The following is a 23,886-nucleotide window of genomic DNA, read 5'->3' as shown; positions in this document are numbered from 1 at the left end:
GGTTACAGTGAAGATTCGAATGACATTTAGATACGAAGCTAGTGACTTCAGATCTCAGTCTCTGGTGAAGTAGGGTATTTCCATTTGGTAATCACTGCTCTAAAAATGGCAATAGTGTGTCGTCATTATGCTGAACAGAACTCCAGCCCAAAGGAATTTCCCTGGGAGCCCTACTTCAGCCATCTCTTTGGCCCCTGGAAGGGTTTGTCTGGTTTTGGTCCAGTTCTCAGTGTGAGGTGAGCACCATCACTATCGCGTTTCAGGACGCTATCCCAGGCACCGAGAAACTACAGGGGAAGAGGTGGACATGGTGCCCACCCAGGAAGGAAAGGGGACCCAAGGAAATGCAGAACCAGGGAAGAGAATGAGGCTTTGCCCAGGAAACAGGTGACTAGTTGGGTCAAACTGAGACACTCTTCCTTTGGACAAGTTGACAGTGAAGCAAAGGAAGCAGATGAGGCAGGAGTGTGTTGGGGAAGCAGGGCACACCAGATGCATGTACAGAGGAAGGAGGCGGGGGGGAGGGGAGGGCAGGCTAAGCTACGGGAGAGGGAGGCCATAGTTAATGGAGTGACATGAAGTGGGAGACAGGAGGAATCTGAGATCAAGACTGGGGAGAAAGCTTTGGGTTGAAAGAACTTTTCTTCTTTCAAGACCTAGGGATCAAGACAGAGACAGATTTTCAGAAGAAGAGAGAAGTATAGGGAGTTCGTACTGGAGATGGGCAGTCCTGGGACCAAATGCCCGCACTGTGACTTGGAAGAGTGAGCAGCCTCTTTACGCTCTGGTTTCATCATCTGCAAAGTGGGGTTAGCGACATTCACCACAGATGGAACGTCTATCCTGCACCAGCCTGGTACTTGCAGCTGTGGAATAAATGGTAGCAGCTGTGATTATTATGTTACTTAGGAAAGCAAGAGACACGGCCATCTGCAGAAGGGAAGTAGGGAGAGAATGGTTTGGGGCCTTGACAGAAGGGAGCCACCACGGGAATACGGCAGAGACACAATCAGAAGGGGCCCTGAAGGAAGGCCAAGAGGCAGTGGAGGACCGCCTGAGGTCAGAGGGCAGGAATTTGGGGCAGTCCGTTGGGAACTCTGGGATTTGAACTAGTAGGGTTCAGCAGCCTGGGAGGGGGTGTGGACATTTCCATCCACACACTGCATTAACATTGTGTTGAAGTAAATGGCGGATGGTTTTAGACTGGGGGAAGCTGCTCTTGTGATGGGGATTTGCACAGCGAAGCCCCACTCCAGTGCCTGGGATACTCCCATAGCGCTGAGGCCATTTGGAGCCTAGTCCCGTGGCCAGAGGAGGGCCTCTCTCTCCCACATCGCTGCCAGAACCAGGTTTTCGCCGTGTGTTCATTAAAGCCCCCGTCCTAACAGCCTTTGCATATGTGTCTGTGGGGGGGCCGGGGGTGGGAAGGAGCGGAAGTCACCACAGAAGAGCCAGGTACCCGCTACACAGTAGCCGACGGGGAAGACGGAACTGCAAAACCCTTCTGAGAAGTTACCTTAGACTGTTTGCTGATCGTTCATTTTGACAACCTGAGCTGTCGCTGACCCACAGTAAAAGGAATACCCTGGAACAGGATTTCTCAACATCAGAACTACTGAGCTCTGGGGCCAGATCATCCTTTGTTGTGCTGCGGGTGTTTAGCAACATCACTGGCCTCCACCCACTAGAAGCCCGTAGCGCCTGCACATCCCAACTCATCCACGACAACCAAACGTGTCTCCAGACACTGCCGAATGGCGCTTGGGGGGAATTACCTGCGGCTGAGAAGCACCACCCTAGAAGGACACCCCTTGAAGGAAGCCATCCTAGTCTCTACAGTGCATCACTTTGAACTCCGCTGTGGTGGTCTCTCCCCTCCCAGCCGTTCTCCAAGGCCCCTCCCTCCCCACGAGCACAACCCCTCCTTGTTACACCCCCCATCTGGCCAGGCAGAAGAAGATGATTACAGTCAATCTAGAAAGCCAAGAGCTACAGAGAGGCATTTCATCAGGAACAGACCTGGAGGGGCTGACACTTAACACAATTTGGGAAGCCCATTTACGAACACTAACGCACAATTACAAACACAAAATTGCCAGCGTCCCTTTTGGGGCTTTGGAAGAGTCTGGTACTTCAGGGTGGAGCAGTGAATCTCAGGCTTTGCTAGTTTCACCATGAACCCGCTTCTACACGTCATGCAAACCCATCTTTCCTCAGTTTTCTTCTCTGGCCTGAACTTTTTCCAGAGTACTATGTCACATAGGACATCCAGTGTGTTCTCTCTGTTGTAAACAGATACGTAAGACATTATCCCTTTTGCCTCTTTTTTCCCCACAAGTTATTTAAGGTAAAACCATACTGCTTTCTGCAAAAATGTATAAATTTGACCAGATATTGAGTAAAAGAAACCATCTAGATCTTAATTTCCTAGGCTGCATGGAAAATGAAATCGTTCTACTTATTAAAATAGCCTTTCTTCAAATTCTTGTGACTTACTAAAAATGACCATTAACATTTTCAGTTGGTTCCATTTTGGTTTTGGTCAGAGTTTCTTCTGAATTGAGTTTCACTGACACTTTGGTGACATCTATCCTTCACTTCCTTTTTTTTCTGATGCCTTCTGGGACTGGGGCGAAGGGATGTGCTCCCCTTGTTGGCACAACAGCTTCTCTCTCTGAATAGGGTTGACTGAGACCTAATGCTCCAATTATGGCAATAAATCATATTTTTCTTTCCAAAGCACTTATTTACTCTCCTGTAAGAGCCTCTTGTGAGCACAGCATAAACCAGGCTTACTTGGGACTCCATCAGTAGATAAAGCCCTCTCCTCACCTAGAAGAGATCTAACAGGAATAACACATAAGTATATATAAACAATAACAACAATAACAGTAATAGTAATACAGTTAACCTTTGAATAATGTGGGGGGTAGGGGCACAATCGAAAATCTGCATGTAACTTGACTCCCTGAAAATGTAACTACTAATAGCTTACTGTTGACCAGAAGCCTCACCAATAATATAAACAATTAACACATATTTTGTATGTTATATGCATTATATGCTGTACATACCGTATGTGTAAAAAAAGAAAAAAAAAACCACATATAAGCAGACCCACACTGTTCCACCCTGTGTCTTTCAAGGGTCAACTGTAATCTGAGTATGTACTATGTTCCTATACCGTTCAAGCGCTTTACAAACATTAACTCACAAACTACTGGGAAATACTTGATATCTGTTACAATGACAGATAACAAATACTGTAATTGAGGCCATGTTAATTACAGCTGATGGAGAGCTGCCAGGAAAACTTCACAGAGAGGGTTTTGAACTGAGCCCTTGAAATTGTTATGCTTTATACAGGCTGAGAGGTTTCCAGGCGTCAATCATGCACTTCTATCTTATCAACCCCTTATCTTCTCACACAGTATTTGAGGCCACTTATAATAAAAAATGCAGCCACAACAGAATTGTTACCCCAAGACTTAAAACGCAAAGATCCCTTAGAGGAGAAGGGACGGTTGTAGGAGAGAACTCAGGCTAGTTCTCTGAACTGAGGTAAAAATCAAAGTGTCCTTCCTGGCATCTTACGTACGAGGTTCCTAACTTCAACTCCCATGTAAAACAAACAAACAAACAAACAAAACAGACAGACATTGTGCTTGCTCGAAACACTAAGAAAATTGGCAGAATGAATATTTATCCGAGGGGGTGGTAAACGGCAGCATAAATTCCACAAATACAGAACAGTAGCTCATACCTGTGTTTCTCACACTTAAATTACTCTCTTGTGATGGCATTTCTGTGGGGAGCTAAGAAGCTGCGATCCGAGAAGGCACATTTCTGGTGTTCTAACACTGACCAGATCGGGGGGGGGGGGGGGGGGGGGAGCTTCGAGCAGCGCTTTTCAAACTCCAATGTGATCCCAGGAACCTGGGATTCTAATTCAGTTGGCCTGGGTTGGGGCCCGAGGTTGTGCACGTCTCACAATCTTGCGAGGCCCCGGGGTAGAGCCGCACAGATGTGAGCACGCCTCAGAAGAACACACGGATGGCTGCGCCCTATCTCCTGAGTTTCTGACACAGAAGTTCTGGGGTGGGGCCCAACAGTTTGCATTTCTTTAAAAAAAAAAAAAAAAACCAAACCAAACACTTACTTTATGGAGGTATGATTGACATACAAAAAGCTATAGATTTTAACATATACAACCTGATGAGTTTGGAGAGAAATATACGTTCGTGGACCTATCACCCCAATCTATGCCATAAACCTATCCATCACTTCCAAAAGTTTCCTCCTGCCCTGTTATTATTCAGTCTTGTGGTGATGGGGGCTTGCATTTCTAACATGTTCCCAGGTGATACTCTTGCTGCTGACACATATCCCCCCAGCCACCACATTTTAAGGACCACTGGCTTAGAACATCCCTCATGAGTGTACTGAGTGGTCCCTCCTGGGCCTTGCAAGAAAGTTTTGGGCGGTGGGGGAGGGGCAGACATTTCAAGATGAAACCACCAAGATGGGCCTTCCAAGTAGGTCTTTCGGGAGCTGAAAGCGAAAAGGGGCCCACAGGCTTTAGATAAGGAAGATAAGGAAAGCGGGCATTTTTTCTGACATTCTCTGGGCGCGCCAAACCGAAGGTTCAACTCACGGTGCGGCGGTCGGCATCGGCACGGGCTGGGCGGCGGAGCTGGCCGCGGGGGGCCCGGGCGCGCCAGGAGGGACCGTCGCGTCTGTCCGCCGCGCGTCGCCGTCGTCTGCAGAGCTACCTGCGAGGGGGACCGCATCGGCCCTCAGGAAACACCTTTAGGTCTGGACAAGCCGCCGCTGGAGGCCTAAGTTCTGCTTCACAGGGCTTGCAGGAAACAACCCAAAGAATTTGGGGGCAGGTGTTAACAATCATCTGTCTCAACCACAAAAGTACCTGAATATAGAACGGAGTTTATCAACCCTGGCGCACATGAGAAGCACCTGGATGCCCAGGACCCATCTGGGGAGACACATTTTTAAAAAGCTTCCCAGCCGGCGTTGACAACTACTGGTCTAGCTTTGATTGGGGGCCAGATGAGTGGGCGGAGGAGGGGAGCAAAAACCAGACTTATCAAACAAATCACCTATTCCCAGAGTGGATCACTGCAAGGGCTTGCCAAACGAGCCACAGTGGTTTCTCACGCTCTTCTTCAGAGCAGTTCTCCACTTTCGGGCCAATCCGACTCACCTGGAGGTTTGTGAGAGCAGATTGCTGGGCCCACGCCCAGCGTTTCTAACTCAGCGAGTCTGGAGTAGGCACGAGAATCAGAGCTCTAACACGTTCTCAGGGGATGCTGATTCTACAGGTTCCAGAAGTTGAGCTGCTTGGCTATTAAGACCTTAACTCCTACATAGAGAGGGATGCCTGTATTTCAGATTTTCTATTTTTTTCTCAGCTTTTTCTCTTTTTTTTACTGGAACAAAAAAAAAATGCAGATAGAAATGAAAACATTGAAATCAACCATAATCCAATGATAAACCACAATAAGCTGCAACTTTTTTCCTACACTATAAATTTGTATAAGTACAGATTTTCTGAGAAATAATAATGATCACAGGAAGAACATTATTGCATCTAAAAAGATATTTATACATTCAATTCCCCTTATATCAAAATCTATACAATAAAATTAGCTTTGGGGCGCCTGGCTGGCTCAGGTGGTGGGGCGTGCGACTTGATTTCGGGGTGGTGAGTTTGAGCCCCACGTTGGGTGTAGATTATTTAAAAATAAAATCTTAAAAAAAATAAAATATGCTTTGAGTTTAGAGCTATAACAAAGTTTATTTCTCTTGATAATGCATTGAATATTTTATAATTAAAAATAGTCTTAGAAAAGCATCTCCAGCTATTTAAATAAATGTAAAGAGGCCACAGCCGCGTTAAAATGCTATTTAGGGTTGAACTGTAGAGGTATTATTTTGGAAAAGCCTCAGAAAAATGCATAAAGTGTAGGATCTCTATCAAGCTGCAGAGTTTGGCCCATAAATGTTTCCTTTTATAAATTCAGAGTAATGATCAAGAGATACTAAAGGTTTTCATTGTTTATACCATTTTCTCTATTGAATAAAGTGGAGAACAGCAAAGATTAAGAGTGGAGTGCACTTAGAATCTGCTTGTCTAAACGCCTGGCTGGCTCAGTCGGTTAAGCATCCGCCTTCAGCTCAGGTCATGATTCCGGGATCCTGGGATGGAGTCCCACATCAGGCTCCCTGCTCCGCAGGGAACCTGCTTCTCCCTCTGCTGCTCCCCCTGCTTGCACGTGCTCTCTCTCTCTGGCAAATAAATAAATAAAATCTTAAAAAAAAAAAAAAAAGCATCTGCTTGTCCATCACATGTGGAACAAGAGTTAGAAAAGCAGTCCAGACCTCCTGGCATGTGATGGTACAGCCTTTGGATATGGCTGTATCACTTGTGGATGAAAAGATTATATTTTAAAAGGAAGACAGAAAAGAATGAAAACAGCTAGGTCACTACAGTAAAACACAAAAGTATAATGAAGAGTCAAAATCTCCACAAAGGGCCAGGCAAATAAAAATAACTAAAATCTGCAGCAACGGTTCTGAATAGTGAACTTGAAATTAAATTCAGGAATCCCTTAAGCAAGGGTGGCAGCCGGCGGTCCCTGAAGGTAGTCTTCAGCCACTGCCCCACGTGAGTGGCCTCACCCTCACCCTCAGAGGTGTGTCCCCGAGGGCCAGTCTTGCTGTCAGCCATGTGCACACAGGGCCCTCCAGTTTTCTCTCCTCCCCACCGCTCTGAGGCACACGCAGTCAGCACCCGGGCACACAGCTGTAAGTCTTCCCTCCTGGAGGGGAGGGCGCCAACAAAGGGGGAGGGCAGTTTTCTTAGCCCTGGATACGCTCCTGAAAGTGCCCATGCCAGGGCTTCATTCCCAGGGATTCTTTTTTTTTTTTTGAGAGAGAGAGAGAGAAAGAGCATGAGTGTGCACGAGTAGGGGGAGGAGGGGCAGAGGGAGAGAATCTTAAGCAGGCTCCACGTCCAGCACAGAGCTCCGGGCAGGGCTTGATCTCACAACCCCGAGATCATGACCTGAGCCGAAATCAGGAGTCCGATGTCCAACTGACTGAGTCACCCAGGCGCCCCTCACCCCCAGGGATTTTTAATTGAGCTGAGACAGGAACCAGGCAGCAGTTTTGTTTTTTAATTGAAGTAAAATACAAAGGACAAAAAAGTACACAAATCATTAAGTGGGCAACTCAGTGAATTATCCAATGTATGTGTATTTTTTATTTTTATAACCATCGTTGAGGTACACACACACACACACACACACACACACTCGGACGTTAGAGAAGACATTTCGTCTTCTCTAAACGTCCTGGCTTCTAACACCATAGAGATTCACGATTTTCCTGATTTTCATTATTTTATGATCTCTCATGTTTTGAGGGAAATCTTTTATGTCAGCTTCCTCTCACTGAATGCTGTATCTGTGAGATTCATCTGTGTGGTTGTAGCCATATGTGCAAACTTTTAATACTGTTCAGTATACCATTATCCGGATATACCACAACTTGTTAATCTGTTCTGCTATTGATGGGCATTTGAGTTGTTTGTGGCTTGAGCAATTGCAAATCATACTGCTGCAAACATTTTTGTACGGTCCCCCGGTGCACATGTGCATACATTTCTCTTGGGTATAAACCTAGGAGTAGAATTGCTGGATCACAGGGAGATGTTGGTTCAACTCTAATAGCTACTACCAAACTGCTTTCCAAGGTGGTTGTACAAATTTACACTCCCATTAGCATGTTTGTGAGTTTTAGTTACTCCATATCCTAGTAGGAGAGCAATATTTGTAAAAGCTCCCTGGGGGCTCTGCTGTGCATCACGTGGAGGACCACAGGTGCCACCATACGTCAGATACTTTGGAAATGGCATAAGTTCTCACATATCGTTAGAGCCCTGGCGGAGAGGGGGATATAGGGTGATTTTTTCACAACCACCCAAGAAGCAGAGAGGACAGGTTTTTTTATTCCTGTTTTGCTAATGAAGACACTAAGACTCAAAGTTCATTGACTTGCCAGAAGTAATATAGCCATATGGGGACGGTTGGACTAAAACCAGGACTCTTGATTTCTATCCCTTTGTATATTCCAACACACAACATGACGTTACTCATTAGCTGTCCAACATATCAAGGTTTGGGCCAACTTCTCTTGTCTCCTGTTCCAGACTTTAAGAAAGAAAAGAAAGTAGAAGTCTCTAGTCATGACTGTGAGAAGCACCCACACTCTTCCTTCAGGCAGGGATGTGAAACAGTAAAGGTGCCCCTTTGGTGCCTGGAAAGCTCCAAAACCGGAAGAGTGGTCAGTCCCCTCAGGAGCAACATGGCCTGAGCTTCCTCTGACTCAGGTCTTCTCTATCCTTGCTGGGTGACCTTGGACAAAGGACTCAAACTCTGAGTCTCAATTTCCCCATTGGAAAAATGAAAATGATAATATATGTATAGCTCATGTTTTAAGGAATGAATACCATATATAAAAACCCAATACATATAAGCATTCAATACAATGTAGATATTTCTTAACTTACCAGACTGAGCCCATTAAACCTGCGTCTTCCCTTTTTCCCTCCTTACTGGATCTTTCCCACCAATGTACAAATGCAGTTATTTCTCCTATTTTTAAAAATCTCTCTCAACCCTATTTCCTCCTCTAGCTTGAGACCCATTTCTCTCTTCCCTTTACAACTAATGGCCTTCAAAGCATTGTTTGTACTCACTGACTGCAATCTTCCTCTTCATGTGTTCTTGAACCTTTCCAACAAGACTTTCACCCCACCACTCTACTGACACTATTCTTTTCAAAGTCGCCAATGACTTGGACTTTGGAGGATTCTCAGCCCTCATTTTACTCACTCTGTCAGCAGTAGTGGTGGGCGTAGTGGCTTTCTCCTTCCTCCTGGAGACATCCTGACCTGGCTTCCAGAACTTCCCGGCACCATACTCTTCTCCTTCCCCTCCTCATTGGCTGGTCCTTCTGTCTTTCCCGCATGTTTTTCCCTTTTCCTCAGTCATAAACACTAGACTGTGCCAGGGCTCATGCCTTGGACTTCTCTTTTCCATCTACTCTCATTTCCTCAAAAATCTCATCATCTCTGAGCTTTAAATACCATCTATTATTCATTGATGACTCCCAAAAATTTATTTCCGGCCCGACCACTCTCCTGCATTCCGAACTTATAAATCCGACCACCTACTTGGGCTCTCCATTTGGATGTCAAAAGGGATCTAGAATGTAAATCCCCACCACTGAATTTCTGATCTTCTCCCCAGCCTGCACCCCATTAGTCTTCCCTCTTGGTTCACGGCAATTCCCTTTTTCTAGTTGCTCAAGTAAAAGACCTTGATATTCTGTTTAACTCCTTTTCTTTTCCTCACACCCCACAACCAATCCATTAGCAAATCTTTTGATTCTATTTTCAAAATATGTCCAGAATCTCACCACTCCTCCATTTCTGTTACTACTTTGGTCTAAGATACTTTCTTCTCTTCCTTGGATTATTGCAATGCCTTCCTAACTGGCTTCACCCTGTCCTTCACAGGTTACTCTCAGACACAGCAGCCTGAGGGATCCTGTTAAAATGCAAATCAGATCCTGTCACTCCTTGGCTTAAACTATATTGTCACTTCCCATCTTGTTCAGCATAAATCAGCATACTAACAAGAGCCCTCCATAATCCTCCACCCACACACCCACACTTTTCTGACCTCACCTTCTTCTCTTTCTCAAGCTCATCCTGTTCCGGATTCAGTCACATTGGCCTGCTTGTTGATCCCTAAACTTGCCTGGCATGCTCCTGCCTCTGGGTTTTGTCATTTGAATCTTTCCAATAAGGTTCTGCCTGGGCCGAGAGTGCTTCTAACCCAGATATTTTCTCCTCCCCATCTCCTTTCTTTAAATGTCACCTTCTTAGGGAGGCCTTCCCCAAACGCCTTACCTTACACTGTACCCTTCTTTATTTTCTCCCTAGCACTTCTCATCACCAAACACAAGACACACGCATTGCAGTTGTCGTTGCTGTTACTTATCTCGTTTCCCGACTCTGTTCCCCAGTAGAACGAACAGGGCACCAAGGCAGGGTGTTTGCCATTTTGGTTCACTCCAATTTCTCCAGCAGCTGCAGTGGTGCTTGCTTATAATACAAGCTCAGCAAATATTGGTTTAATGAATGAATTAGTCCCTACTCGAAAAAGAAAACAAACATCCTCGGTGAAAGAGATCCTGGGGGAAATCCTCAAGAGTCCTCTGGCCTCTTAGAAATACAACTTACTCGAAGGGGGAAATTGTTTTGGTTTTCCCCTTTATTTCTGAAAGTTCTGTTTAACAATAATTAGTCATGCCTGCCCCCAGGAATGCCTTTCCAATCTTTAATACGCCTTAACGAGAGCACAGAAAAGGACGGAGAGTAAGAGCCTAGGCGAGGGGCGAGGCAAGGGGGAGGAGAGCGAAGGAAGACAAATGAAGGGACCAGGGCTCCAGGGAACACCTGAGCCACAGAAACTGGACTTGCCCTGGGGCTTTCTGCCTCAGCCAGGTCCTGGAGCAGCCTTCCAGCCTGCGGCTCTGCTCCCGGGCCCCTCCCAGGTTCATCACCCCTCCCAACAAAGAATCCTTCCGGCTGGTTGCCTCACTGATGGAGCTTTTCTCAGGTTGTGCCACAGTCTCCCCATTTAAACTTTCCATCATACAATGGCGTGGATTAAGAAAGAACAAAAAGCTGCTTAGAGACAGTGTAAACACCGTTTCTCGCAGTAGAGCAGGGAGAGGGTGGAAGGGATATCCACTGCCCCAGTGCTGGCTAAAGAGGGGGCACTTGGCCTTCCTGACTCGCATGCCTCCATGATGAAAGAATGGCCAAGGGGCGCCGGGGTGGCGCAGTTGGTTAAGTGTCCGACTCTTGGTTTCAGTTCAGGTGGTGATCACAGGGTTGGGAGGTTGAGCCCCGCATCAGGTTGTGCGCCAAGCAGGGAGTCTGCGTGGGTTTTTCTCTCTCCCTCCCCCTCTGCCCCCCCTTAAATAAATAAATCAATAAATCTTAAAAAAAAAAAAAGAAGAAGAAGAATGGCCAATGCCAGTTCTCCAGCAGGACCAGCCAGCAAAGGCATGATGTGAGAAGCCCCAAAGCCTACTGCACTACTCACTTGCCAGAGCATTTGCCCTGCTCTGATTAGGACCGCTCTTCCTTCTCGCTGTGTCGCCAGGAGTTGCCTATCAAAGCCCCACAGGCCCTGTGGAAGGCAGAGTCCCATCCGAGAGAGTCGCTCACCCTTACCAGTGCAAGGGTGCAAATGGAGGCTTCTAAAATATATGTTTAAATATTTAAAAGTTGTAAATCAAGCCAACAAACTGATGAAATAAGTTCCATTCGTCCCACCCTAACAACCGCCTTTGGAAGGCTGGGTTCACACTTGGAATTCTCAGATTCTTTGGGCTTCTCTACCAGAACTGGTGGCCCATGAGGGGCCAGCCTGGCTCCCAGCCCACGCACAGCTTCCCTTCTGCTCCCACCCTGGCTCCATCCCACACCGCAGGGGCCTTCTGTGCAGGCACGTGCACACCCCAGTCTGCACCTCCAAGTCCTGTTCACCTCCCCAAACAGCTGCCCCTTGGCCACCTCTGGCTTTGGGGTATGGTACGCAGACTAGGGGCACAGTCTTCCTCCAAGAGGACCCATATTTGGAAGAGGCTTGTAGGAGACCTGGGACTCTTTGGGGCCTCCAGTCCCCAGAATGTGCTCTAGAAGAAGAGCAGGGGCTCTAGGATAGGAAGAGGGCATGTCCCGATGGCCCTAAGGATTCCTCACCCCCTGGGGAGAGACAGGGTAGGAGCAGCTCTTTAAAGCACAGGGTTCAGCATGGGGCCCCTCTCGCCTGGTTCTAAGGGCTATGTTTCCCAGTTCTGGGGAGGGAAGAGAGGACAGAGAAGTAAGAGGGAGGGAGAAGGGAGGAATATGTGCCCAGCATGAGATGCTGCCTTCAGAAGGACACACAGTGAGGAGTCCCTGGGCAGCCAGGGGGCCAACATGAAAGGGGGGGAAAGGAAAGTCAGGAAAGGAGGAATGGGAAAGCAGGTGAGTGGAAAGTAAAAAGGCACTGAAAACAAACCTACTTTGTAAATAACCTTGAGTGTATTTTATTTATGTATGTTTTTTTTAAAAGATTTTATTTATTTGAGAGAGAGAGCCCAAGAGCGGGTAGGGTCGGAGGGAGAAGCAGACTCCCTGCTGAGCAGGGAGCCCGACGTGGGACTCGATCCTGGGACTCCGGGATCATGACCTGAGCTGAAGGCAGTCGCTTAACCAACTGAGCCACCCAGGCACCCAGTATAATATGTTTTTTTATACTGAACTATTCCTCATATGCCCCAGTTCATGGTGCGTTATCATCATCATTACTGTATCATTGGGTGGGTAAAGAACCATTCTTGTTTTATGTATGTATTTATTGCATTTTCTCTTCGATAAGATATTTAAATCCCTGCCCCCCATCCCCACTGGCAACCATTCTGATATATTAAAGAGTATTTTGTATGGCGAGAGGGCCCTTCTATTTCCTCTCTCTTCATTTCTGAACCATGCCTGAACCCGGAGATCATCCCTCTGCAGACATCTGTTATGTCTCTTTGAAGTGATCATGTATCCTCCATGTCCAGTACGAGACCTAGACAGCTCCCTCCTAGACCTCAGAAGAGTAGAACCATGTTAAAACTGCCACAAGACGCTGTTAACCCTAGCATGGACGCGAGATCACTCTACCTTGGATCCCAAAGGAGAAGTCAAAATCTCATCAGAAGTATTTTCATCTATAAATGAATCCCTGCAGTTTTATTGTTCTCATGTTGTTTTGCAGCCTATTATATCCAATGTAATACATTATTTCTTTATTTTTATTTTTTGTAATATATTTTTTTAAAGATTTATTTATTTATTTGAGAAGAGAGAGCGCGTGCGTGGGGTAGGGGCAGAGGGAGAGAGAATCCCAAGCAGACTCCCCGCTGAGCACAGAGCTCGATACGGTTCGATCTCACGACCCCAAGATCATGACCTGAGCCGAAATCAAGAGTGGGACGCTTAACCGACGGAGCCACCCAGGCGCCCTCATCCAATGTGATTAATATTTTATCTGCTAAAAAAGAGTTTGGCATATTTTATACAGTAGATACAGCAATGTTTCTGCACTTACTTATTCTCAGGAAACAGTCTTTTATTTTTTTTTATTTTTATTTTTTAAAGATTTTATTTATCTATTTGAGAGAGAGAGAATGAGAGAGAGCACATGAGAGGGAGGAGGGTCAGAGGGAGAAGCAGACTCCCTGCCGAGCAGGGAGCCCGATGCGGGACTCAATCCAGGGACTCCAGGATCATGACCTGAGCCGCAGGCAGTCGCTTAACCAACTGAGCCACCCACGCGCCCAGGAAACAGTCTTTTAAGTTTCTGGCTACTCCATGCACAGTAATTTTGATCATTTTTCTCTCACATATTCCAGTCATGTCTTCCATCTAAATATTTCCTAAACTTTCTATTGTCATTCTACTTACCTTTGAACACCAAAAATATGGGTAGATTTTCATCGACTTAAAAGTGTTGACTGAGTATCCAAAGTTAGACTTTTAAAATCTGTTTGATAGGATTGCTGTGTGTGTGTGTGTGTGTGTGTGTGTGTGTGAGAGAGAGAGAGAGAGAGAGAGAGAGAGAAATAACTTACATGTCTAAATTATACACAGGCCAACTTAAAATAAACTTTTAGCATCGATCCTAATTTTTTCTCTTCAATAAGATATTTAAATCTTAATGTAAACTAAATGTACCTTTGTAGTAGTATGTTTTTATTTATGGAATTTGATTTAAACTATAGGAAAGCAAACACATTAAGGAGGGAAACAAATTGTCAAACACTCTCTCCCAAGTGTACTAACTTTTGTTTTCCAGATATGTGGGCATATGCTAAATGGTTTAGGAAACTACAAGAGTGTGGAACTAGCAGGGGGAAGCTAAGAAGTCTCTTATGGGGACGCCTGGGTGGCTCAGTCAGTTAAGCGTCTGCCTTCGGCTCAGGTCATGATCCCAGGCTCCTGGGATTGAGTCCCTCATCGGGCTCCTTGCTCAGTGGGGAGCCTGCTTCTCCCTCTGCCTACCGCTCCCCCTGCTTGTGTTCTCTTTCTCCGACAAATAAATAAATAAAATATTTTTTAAAAAAAGAAGTCTCTGATGGTAGTATTTCTGTTATGTTAGAAATAATTTAAATAAGTAAGATACTGTAAAAAGTGGCTAAGTCCATGGTTATCAAAACTGCATCTGAAGACCAGCTCTTAAAGAATATGGGCTCTGAGACTAGGGACAGAAGGCAGGGAGAAACCACAAACTGGTCCAGGGAGCACTCTCCCATCCTGAGAAGCAGAGGCTGGTCTGTTACCTTTGTAGGCCCCTCGCCATTAATCTAAAGTGTGGATCTCTAGAGGTACTAAGGGGTTGTCACTAAGGGATGGTTAGGACCATTGGATCCTGGTCATTCTTTCCAAGTCAGGATTTAAATACGTGGTCAACTGGTGCTAAAATAATTAGAGATTGCCAAAAATACAGACAAGCTCTTGAAGTGAAGGAGAGCCTTTCTTGTGTCTGCCCTCGGGGTGTTTAAAGCTACCTGTGAACTTGGAGCCAAATGCCTTCAGCTTCTAGTCCTGCTTTGCAGGTGACTATGTGACTTACTATCCTTTATACCATCCCTTGTGTTCCAGCATCCTCCCACCCAAGGCCGCTGTTAGTTCACACTGCATCTTCATGCAAATCAGGAAAAGGTGCCCCTGGCAAACAGACAGCCCCGCACTGAAGGTGCCTGGCCTGGAGAATGGGGTACCAGCTATTTGCCTCCCCGCCCCCCCCACCACCACAACCTCCACAAGCTCAGAAGGCTGTCATTCCCCATCAGTTTTCAAACAAGCTTTGTCCCTCTTGAAAAACCCTCCCCCTGGACACCCTCCAAAGACTACCCCAAAGCTCGGTTCCCCTTCTCACCCTTCAATAAGGTCACCATGTGGCTAAGTCTAAGGGACAGTTTTTGTTCTCATTTTATAGGCCCTTGGGAAAGTTTGACCCTGCTGATCACTCTCTCCTTAAAATGATCTTTCCCTGGCTCCTCTGGCACCACACACTCCTGGTTCTCCTCCTCCTCTCTCTGGCTTCTCGATTTCTCTGGCTGGGGCTTCCTCCTTGAAACCACGTTTAAATGTGAGCCTTCCTCAAGCCTCAGTCCTGACCTTCCCCTCTTCCCATTCTAGACTCTTTCATTGGTGCCAGTGACCTCAAATACTATTTCCACAGCCAGGGCAAATCTTATTCCTGCATCCTCCCATTCACCCTGGGAAGGAACTGTCTGTCTGGAGCACCTCTCCTGGCTGTCTTTCCACAACTTACCACTCTCCTCCAAAGACCAAGCTGATGGGGAAGGTTGGGGAAAGACTACTAGCTCTGGTGACAATATGGTTGCGTCTGGCAACCTCCCCAGCAGACCAGACGGCTGGCAACGGCGGTGGAGAGGTTCAATTCAGGGTGAGGGTATGAGGAAGCCCAGTGATGGCTGCAGATTTCCAGCTGCATTTTCCAGTTCAACTTTATCAGCAATAAAACTGATCCCTAGTGGCGGTCTGATCTTACTTCTCAGTTGATTCTGAACTCGAGTGAGGGGGGTTGGATTTGTTTCCTCCTCACCACCAAGCCCCACACATGGTCCACAAACCAGGAAAGCTTAAGGAACAGGCGCAAAGATAGGGCTTTGGAGAAATAAGATACACCCAGAGAGAGGGCTGCTTCAGGTGTGGCTGGGCAAGGAGGTGTCAGTACTTTGTAAGCACAGGGCTTCCAGGTCCCTGACTGCTTCAAGACACAGCAGTTTAACGGGACTGGTGTCATGGGGCTTCAGCAAACCCGGGCCTTTGCAACCTCAGTGCATACAGGCCGTGAAGGCATTTGCAACTTACAGATCTAAGCAGGTGCACCCAACATGGCGATTAGACGAGACTCTCCACCACTTAAAACATGCAGAGCTCCGGTGAAAAAATTATTCAGGTATTAGTGGTTGAGAAAATTCCTTGCTGCTCCTACCATATTTCTTAGCCAGGAACAGCCTAAAGGAAGCTATTCCACCTGAAACTTCCTGTAAAGGGAGTCAGGTACCACTGGGGTGGGAGCTGTGGTTCTTGAACTCTAACATTCATGAGACTCACCTAGCGAGTTTGTTTACTTTTCTTTCCTGGGCTCCCGCCCCCTGATTCAGTAGGTCTGGGGCAAGGCCTTTGAATGAGCATTTCCAACAAGTTCCCAGGTGGTGCCCATGCTGTTGAGGACCGCTGAGAACACTGGGTTAGAAGAAGTTGTGCGGCTCTAGCTTTAGGTGCATTATTAAATCAACTACCTCAAACGCTCCTCCTCTTTGTTATGTTGAACAGAACCCAGTTTTAGGGCCAAGGAGTGAAGTGTGGTGGAATTAACCTCCTGGTTCCTTAAGGCTTTTCTACAGACTCCTAGAATCACCCTCAAACCCCACCACGTGGATGAAAAATCCTCTAGATTTGTTACCTAAGCCTGGCCACAGCTTTGATCAGAGATTCAAACAGGGTCTTATTTGATGGCTGGCAGGCTATCTTTTTGGGCATTAATGAAAATATTAGTAAATCAAAGGCTCAGAAAGAATAGTAAAAGGCGGGGCACCTGGGTGGCTCAGTCAGTTAAGCATCTGCCTTCGGCTCAAGTCATGATCCTGGGGTCCTGGGATTCCCTGCTCAGCTGGGAGTCTGCTTCTCCCTCTCCCACTCCCCCTGCTTGTGCTGGCTCTCTTTCTGTCAAATAAATAAATACAAAAAAAAAAAAAAAAAGATTAGTAAAAGGCCTGTGCCAGGAACATACTGTCTCTAGGAATCAAGGAGGAGCTGGATTGGTTTAGAAACCAAACTCTAGTAAGGCTCTTCTGAACTCTTTTCTCAACTGGTCCCTGACTTCTGGGCTTCCATGTTCATCTCTACATTGTCCAAGTTTAGGAAGAATCTTGCTAAGTGAGTTTAACCAGAACCCCACCTCCCCTTGATATCTGATCAGGTTCCTCATCCTCCAGTACCCCAGGTGATGTCTGGTCTCCCTGGCCTGCATTCAGCAAGAATCCTGTGAGCTGGGCTTAGCCAGAACACCCCCCTTACCCCTGATGTTTCCTCTGAGTGATTTTCCATCCACGGACCCCCCTCCCCACTCTCTGGCTATACATTCCCTCTTGCCCATGCTGTATTCCAAGTTGCGCCCAATCTCTCTCCCCTTCTGCAAAACCCCATTGCAGTGGTTCCTACTCCTGAATAAAGTCTGCCTTACCATTCATTCTCTAACAAGAGTTATGAATATTTTTTTCTTTAACAAAACTTTGATCTTGAAGTCAGAATGAGAGCAGTCAGAGAGAGAAAGATAAATAAAGGAGTCAGGATGATAACCAGGGGAAGCCCGAGGTTCGGCCAGAGACATACCTTGGTTGTTTGCAGCCGTTGTCTATTCTGATTGTCCAGCACCGGGCCTTACCGCCACTGCCATGTAGAGAGAAGGATTTCCCTAAGAGACGGGTTTTGATCACGGAGGCTAGTCCAATTTGAAAGGTGAAATGAGATATGCTTGGACCGAACTGCTCTTAAAGAAGGTGTTAAACAACTTTTGTTTGTTTCGGTTATTACTAGACCAGAAAGGTTGACTAGGATCTAAAAAACTCTCATAGAGGGAGGTGAAATTTCAGAGAACAGACTGGAATAATCTAGACCCTGCCACCCCCAACCAGGGAGTACAGTTCCAGGAAGCTCTTGAGAAGTGCCCTCTTAAAAGGTCAGATAAGGAGTCAACAATAAGTTTAATTGGGGAATCACCCTTTAAAGATTGCGACAGTTACAACAGGTAGTCACGCAACCTGTGGCCGGATTTGAGTGGGGAGGTCTGGGAAGATGAGTACAGACTGCTTCTGGCATTACCAGTGAGCTCTGAGGTGGCTCAGTTATGACAGGAGACAATGCAGGCCTGGCGCGTGCCCTGAGGGAACCTACCCGGGAAACTTCTGGAGGAGGACTTTCAGGAAAGGCCCAGGAAGATGAAATGAACTGCACGCAAACCAGGCAGGACAGTGGGAGACAGAGTCCAGGCCTAGATTAGGTACTGGTCCAGGGCACTAGCGCCATCCACGAAAGAACACCCACCCAAGCAAGAGGAGAGATAAAGGAGGACAAGACCCATATCAACAGCCGTATTTCTGGCAGATTCAAAATTTCATCACTTCACATTGTTCGCTGGGGTGGACCCCACAAGACAGAGTCTAAGGACTATATCAGGAAAGCAAACGTCTTGACTCAAAAGCTAAGGGAAAGAAAGAGTAAAACACTAATTGATACAGCAAAAAACAGCGCTGGCCGACATGATCAAGAAGGAAATGATCAACTTAAGAAGCAAGTTAAGGGGCGCCTGGGTGGCTCAGTTGTTAAGCATCTGCCTTCGGCTCAGGTCATAATCCCAGGGTCCTGGGATCGAGCCCCGCATCCGGCTCCCTGCTCGGCGGGAAGCCTGCTTCTCCCTCTCCCACTCCCTCTGCTTGTGTTCCCTCTCTCACTGTGTCTCTCTGTCAAATAAATAAATAAAATTAAAAAAAAAAAAAAGAAGCAAGTTAAAATGTTAAAAATGGGGCTGAGTCTTCCTAAAAAGAGAAGTGTAATGACAGAGGCAAACAGATGATCAGAGACACTTCCCACTTCGCAGAAAAAGACAGGACACTCTCTGCTGTCTTTGGCACAGCTCAAATACCAAGGGAAAGGCAGTGCTCTGTGGCCTAGCACATGGCCGACGGGGTTGTGCTCCCCAGCCCCAGAGAAGAGACTCAGAACCACGGCCACAAACAAACATGTACCGGGTACTATTATAGATTCTGGGACTACAGCCTGGACAAAGACCTCTGCCCTCACGGAGCATGTATTCAACAGCAGCTTTGGTTGAGAAATCCACTATGAGTGGTTCTCCAGATTAAATAAGTGAGAAAACTGCTTTAGGAGGCAGGTATTACAGGCCTAAGACATTCCAGGCAAGAGGCAATAGCTCCTAGGGGCTCAGAAAAGCTCATAAATAGTCAGGGATTTTTGCAAGGCACAACTTTGCTAGCTTGAACTCTTCCACGGTGGGAGAACTTACGCTGAGGAAACTGGCAAATGCTATACATCAGGGTCTCTCTCTCTCTCTCTTTCTGTCCCCCCCCCTCAGGGAGCCAGCTTATCAGCACCCCATTGCAAGGGCTGCTCATAAGAAGAAATGTGGCTGAGTCCTGGTTTTGACAGAGACACGGGGGAAATAGAAATTAGGGGGTTTTAAATATACAGAATGGGGAAGAAAGGAGGCTCTAGTAAATCCTGGAGCATCGTTAAAAATTTCTAAATTTTTCAAGAGGCTGGGAAGGTTTCAATTTCCAAATATGATATGGTACACCTAGGCCACAATTAACCTCTGGATGAAAGACTTCTCCCAACACCAAAAAGTTCACAGGTCAAGCACTATAGCAAACTGCCATGGAGACTCAGAGGCATTCAGACAAGGCTGATAGCGAGAAGATTTTTCTCTTTCCTGTTTTCTGTCTTCCTTCCTTCCCTCACATCCTGCTAGGCCTCTGCCAGGGTCTCCAGCCGGCGCCAGTACTATGTGTGTGTTCTGGGATTCTGAGAACCTTATTTTGATTGAAGTAGATATTCATCATGATTTTGGCTGCCCATCATCTGCCACCTCTTCCCCCACCTTAAGAGTCTTGGTGGGAGGCAGAGTCTATCTCCTTTTATAGAAGCAGAAAATGCCAATTACTCACTTTCCCAGCTTCCCTTGCAGCCACATGACAAGGGTGCTGCCATGTGACCAAGGCTCCGTCAGTGAGACGCACTCACCCAGACCTTTGAATCCGGAGTCGGTGATGCACAGACGCGGGCCAGGTGGAGAATTCTCCATGGAGGGGGGTGCACAGCTCACCTGCGGGCAACCCACTCAAAGTCAGCTTTTCTAATTGCCCCAACTCTCCAGAGAACTATCAATAAATTCCTTATCTGCTTAAATCAGGCACAATCCGTTTCTACAGCTCACAACCGAGAATCAGGACTGATACAACTGGTCTAAATGCCACAGGACGGGCAGATGGGCTCGGGTTTTCTAAGTTTCTCAGGTGTGGGGCTGGTGCTGGGGTAACCGGCTATGTCCTGCTAACCCTTTGGACTCCAACAGTGGAACATAGAAGAGATGTTGGCTGCAACCAAGGAGGGGACTGCTCTCTTCCCAGGCACTGAGTTCAGTGAGGCTGAACAGAACGAGTTTGTGGAAGAGCCGTGAGCTTCCATGTCTGCGGTTTTTATCTTACGAGAGCGTGGAGATTTGGTCTGGGAGCTTTCATTCCTCCATGGGAATGTAAGACTGTATTTCAGAACATCTAAATACCACCGCGGAAGGGGGAGAAGCTGCCAATTAAACTTTAACACAACACTTGTCACTTAAAATGTTGATCTTATACTTCCTTAACAGTTAAAGCTCTTTTAGACTTACTTAGATATAGATTTTTACCATATGTTGTTCTTGTGCATACATAAAAAGGAAAACATGAGCAAAGTAACTTCAAGTATTCTTAGAAGCTCTTTATATTCAGAACCCAAATATTCTGAATCATGTTTGTTTTCAGAGTTGGAAAAGAGCTTTTAGTGAGTATCATTTTACTTTTTTCCTAAGGCTTCACACAAGTCTAGAACATACTCTGCATACAGATCTTTTTACATTAAGACCTCCATTATACACCGTGTTCCCCCTTCTCACATTTCTTTCAAGTTTTTTGTTTTGAAATAATTTTGGACTCACAATAACTTGCAGAAATACCAAGAGTTCCTGTATATCCACTACCTCGTTTCCCCTAAGGTTTCAAATCGCTTTTTAAAAACTGAGATATCATGCACATTCCACAAAATTCACCCTTTGAAAGTATACAGTTCAGTGGTTTTTAATATGCTCACCGTCACCACTACATATTCCAGAACGTCTCCATCACCCCAACAAGAAACCCTGCACCCATTAGCCGTCATGGCCCAGCCCACTGCTCCCACTCTCCTACCCCTGCAACCACTAATTCACCTTCTGTCCCTATGGCTGAGCCACTATTTAAATCAGAGTGGCTTGTGTAATCTCAGACAGTGTCACCTTCTGTGTCATCAAGAGCACTGGCGATGGAGAATTTTACGGAAGTGCTCTGCTCTGTCTGCTGGGTTTTCTCCCAAGCTGCCGCCACCCGTGCTTCCAGTTTTGATGCACGTGGCGGGCAATGACATCGCCATCATAACAGCTGCCTGGCAAGAGATTGTCATTTAACTCCCCATTTTAGAGAGGGTAAAATGTGAAAAAAAAAAGGTTCACCTCTTAGTATTGATGAAACATTGTGATGGAAGGTTATTTGGGACATTTCAATTTAATTGGTGTTGCATCACTGTCAAACATCACGTTGTCATATGTTTACATTGTCATCTGATCCCATTGCATAGCTTCTGGTAAACCAGTTGGACAAAACAGCAGAGCAAATGTCAGAAGGGAATGAGGATAGTGATCCTCTTTTCACCCTAGGTGCAGTGGGCATTTAATTAAAGAACTGTTCTGCTCCCATTTCAGAGTCTTCTTGGAGTAAAGGCTAAACTACCCATCAATGGTTGAAGGAGGGACCCAAGGAGCACTGGACGGTAGGGTGCTGGTGTAAAGGTTTGCCTCATAAATGTGGGAGCAGGACAACAGGTCTCTAATCCTCACCTCAGGGAAGTCCCCTGCCACGACTGAACCAGAGTGACACCTCTTGCCCTCTCTCCAGGCTTACTACCAACACGCTGGTGATTTTCTGATTGCCCATTCCCCACCCTTTCCTGCCCTGCTCTGTGCCTGGGCAGGCTGACTGCTATGGACTGCATTCCATGGTCATTATAGTCCCCTAATTTCCTGGGGGTCTGGTCAATGAGAGCGAGTTCAGATGGTGGGACGGGCGAGTAGGCAGGTGTTTATCTTCCCCCACAGCCTACCCTCACCCTGGGGGCAGGACCAGTTTTGGCCCTGGCTCCTTTCCTCTGCCACATTCCTGTTGGGCAGCACCTCTGTCTTGGCTAGAGCTCTCACTGAGTTCTGGTAAGAGCTCCCTTCCCTGATCCTCACTAGAACTTCCCTGTATGGAGTTCCTGGATGCTTCTACATCCTTTGTTGGTACCCTCAACCTTGCTCAAGCCTCCGTAAATAATCCCTTTGCTATGTTCCCCTCAATTACCTCTTTGAGTATACCATGTGTTTCCTGCTGAAACACTCAGTCCTTGCCCCAGGAGGAGTGACTCACACACAGCTTGGTGCCTCTCCTCTTCTCTGTCTGGATGTGTGCCCCCTGCAGCAGGCACCCAGTCCTTTCTCCCACATGACACAATTTTGTTGGGCCAGGCTCTGTTTCTGCAATAGGGAGGTCTGCAGTTGGAGGCCAATAGGTTTGAATTCAGTGGGAAGATATTTAAAAACCCAGTTTTGTCTACTAATCAAAGCTGTAGCCTACAATCCAGCTTAACCAATTAAAGAGCTGAGATTTTTAAAAAATAATAATAATAAATAAAAAATTAAAAAGCTGGGATTTTGTTCCCTAACATCTGTTTCTCTGTTGCTCTGAATTCAGAAGATAGGGGGCATTATTCATGGGTCCCCTTAAATCCCACAACCACTCTCAAATTTGTATCTCCAGTTTCAGCTCCATATAGAAAGCTGTAGAGTTTAGCAATCTGCTCAGAACAAATATATCCATGCCAAACTCATGATCTTCCTCTTTCTACCCCAGACTTCTCCCAATGTTCCCTATTTCATTCCATGGTACCACTCTCCACCCAGCTGCTGGAAACCTGAAAGTCATTCTTGACACCTTCTTCTTCACCCTTAAATATACACATTTCAAATACTACAGATCCTGCCTATGAAAAGATCATTAATCCACCCATCCTCTTTCCATCTGCTATAACCTTGGTATAAGCCACCATTAACTCTTGCCTGGACCATAATAACGGCTTTTTAAAAAGTCTTAAGGTGTAAACACACTATAAGAGACAAAAATTTGCCCACTTTCTAGAGTCAGATGTATCCTGAAGTTTCCAGGAAGTTCAAAATAGCTAAGAAACACTCTAGTATAGAATGAATTCTAGTCATTTTTCTAATAGTAAGTGACATATTTTTATTTTTACCTTAATTTTTTAAGTAAGCTCTACACCCAACGTGGGGCTTGAACTTATGACCTCACAATCAGGAGTTGCACATTCCATTGACAGAGCAAGCCAGGCATCCCAAGTGACATATTTTTAAATGAAAGCACCTAACTATAGTATCTAAGGGCCTTAAAACAACAAAAAAGAACTGTCCAAGTGTTTGGAGCTGTGGAAACCATGAAGGGTGGTGCTCTGTGCTCCAGGTTTGCAAGTGCTCCCTAGGTTGAGAACTGAGCCAGATCTGGTAGTCATCAATAGCATCACTGTTCTTCGAGGTACATAATAAGGAGGACACCTTTGACCCCAGGATCCTCCAGGGCTCTCTACCCAAGTCCGTTGCTGTTGTGGGCTGAATCGTGTACCCCCAAAAAGATATGTTCAAGTCCAGTACCAGTGAATGTGCTCTTATCTGGAAATACGGTCATTGCAAATGTATTTAGTTAAATGAGGTCATACTGAATTAGGGTATGACTGGTGTCCCTGTAGGAATAGGAGGAGAAACACAGACACAGATACAGAGGGAAGGCGGCCACAAGAAGACAGAG

General features: G+C 46.2%; 2 long non-coding RNA genes across 3 annotated transcripts in view; both read right to left on the bottom strand.

The window, feature by feature from the left end:
• LOC144379228 (uncharacterized) overlaps positions 1-11,049 on the bottom strand; it is a 42,581-nt gene extending 31,532 nt beyond the window's left edge. Inside the window, exons 1-3 of one of the 2 annotated variants that reach the window (XR_013441784.1) lie at positions 8,916-11,049; positions 5,222-5,447; positions 4,655-4,858 (exon numbers count right to left, since the gene is read on the bottom strand). This is a non-coding gene — a long non-coding RNA (uncharacterized LOC144379228). Of the gene's footprint in view, positions 1-4,654; positions 4,859-5,221 lie in introns of both variants that reach the window. The other variant, XR_013441783.1, reaches the window with a different exon arrangement.
• Positions 11,050-15,033: 3,984 nt separating this feature from the next.
• Positions 15,034-23,886, bottom strand: part of LOC118526039 (uncharacterized) — a 37,135-nt gene continuing 28,282 nt past the window's right edge. Inside the window, exons 3-5 of the long non-coding RNA XR_004912439.2 lie at positions 19,988-20,069; positions 17,561-17,617; positions 15,034-16,891 (exon numbers count right to left, since the gene is read on the bottom strand). This is a non-coding gene — a long non-coding RNA (uncharacterized LOC118526039). The remainder of the gene's footprint in view (positions 16,892-17,560; positions 17,618-19,987; positions 20,070-23,886) is intronic.

This window comes from Halichoerus grypus, chromosome 10 (genome assembly GCF_964656455.1).
Source record: "Halichoerus grypus chromosome 10, mHalGry1.hap1.1, whole genome shotgun sequence".
Classification (NCBI taxonomy): Eukaryota; Metazoa; Chordata; class Mammalia; order Carnivora; family Phocidae; genus Halichoerus; species Halichoerus grypus.
The sequence above is the reverse complement of the archived record's forward strand: the minus strand, read 5'-3'. Positions and strand labels throughout refer to the sequence as shown.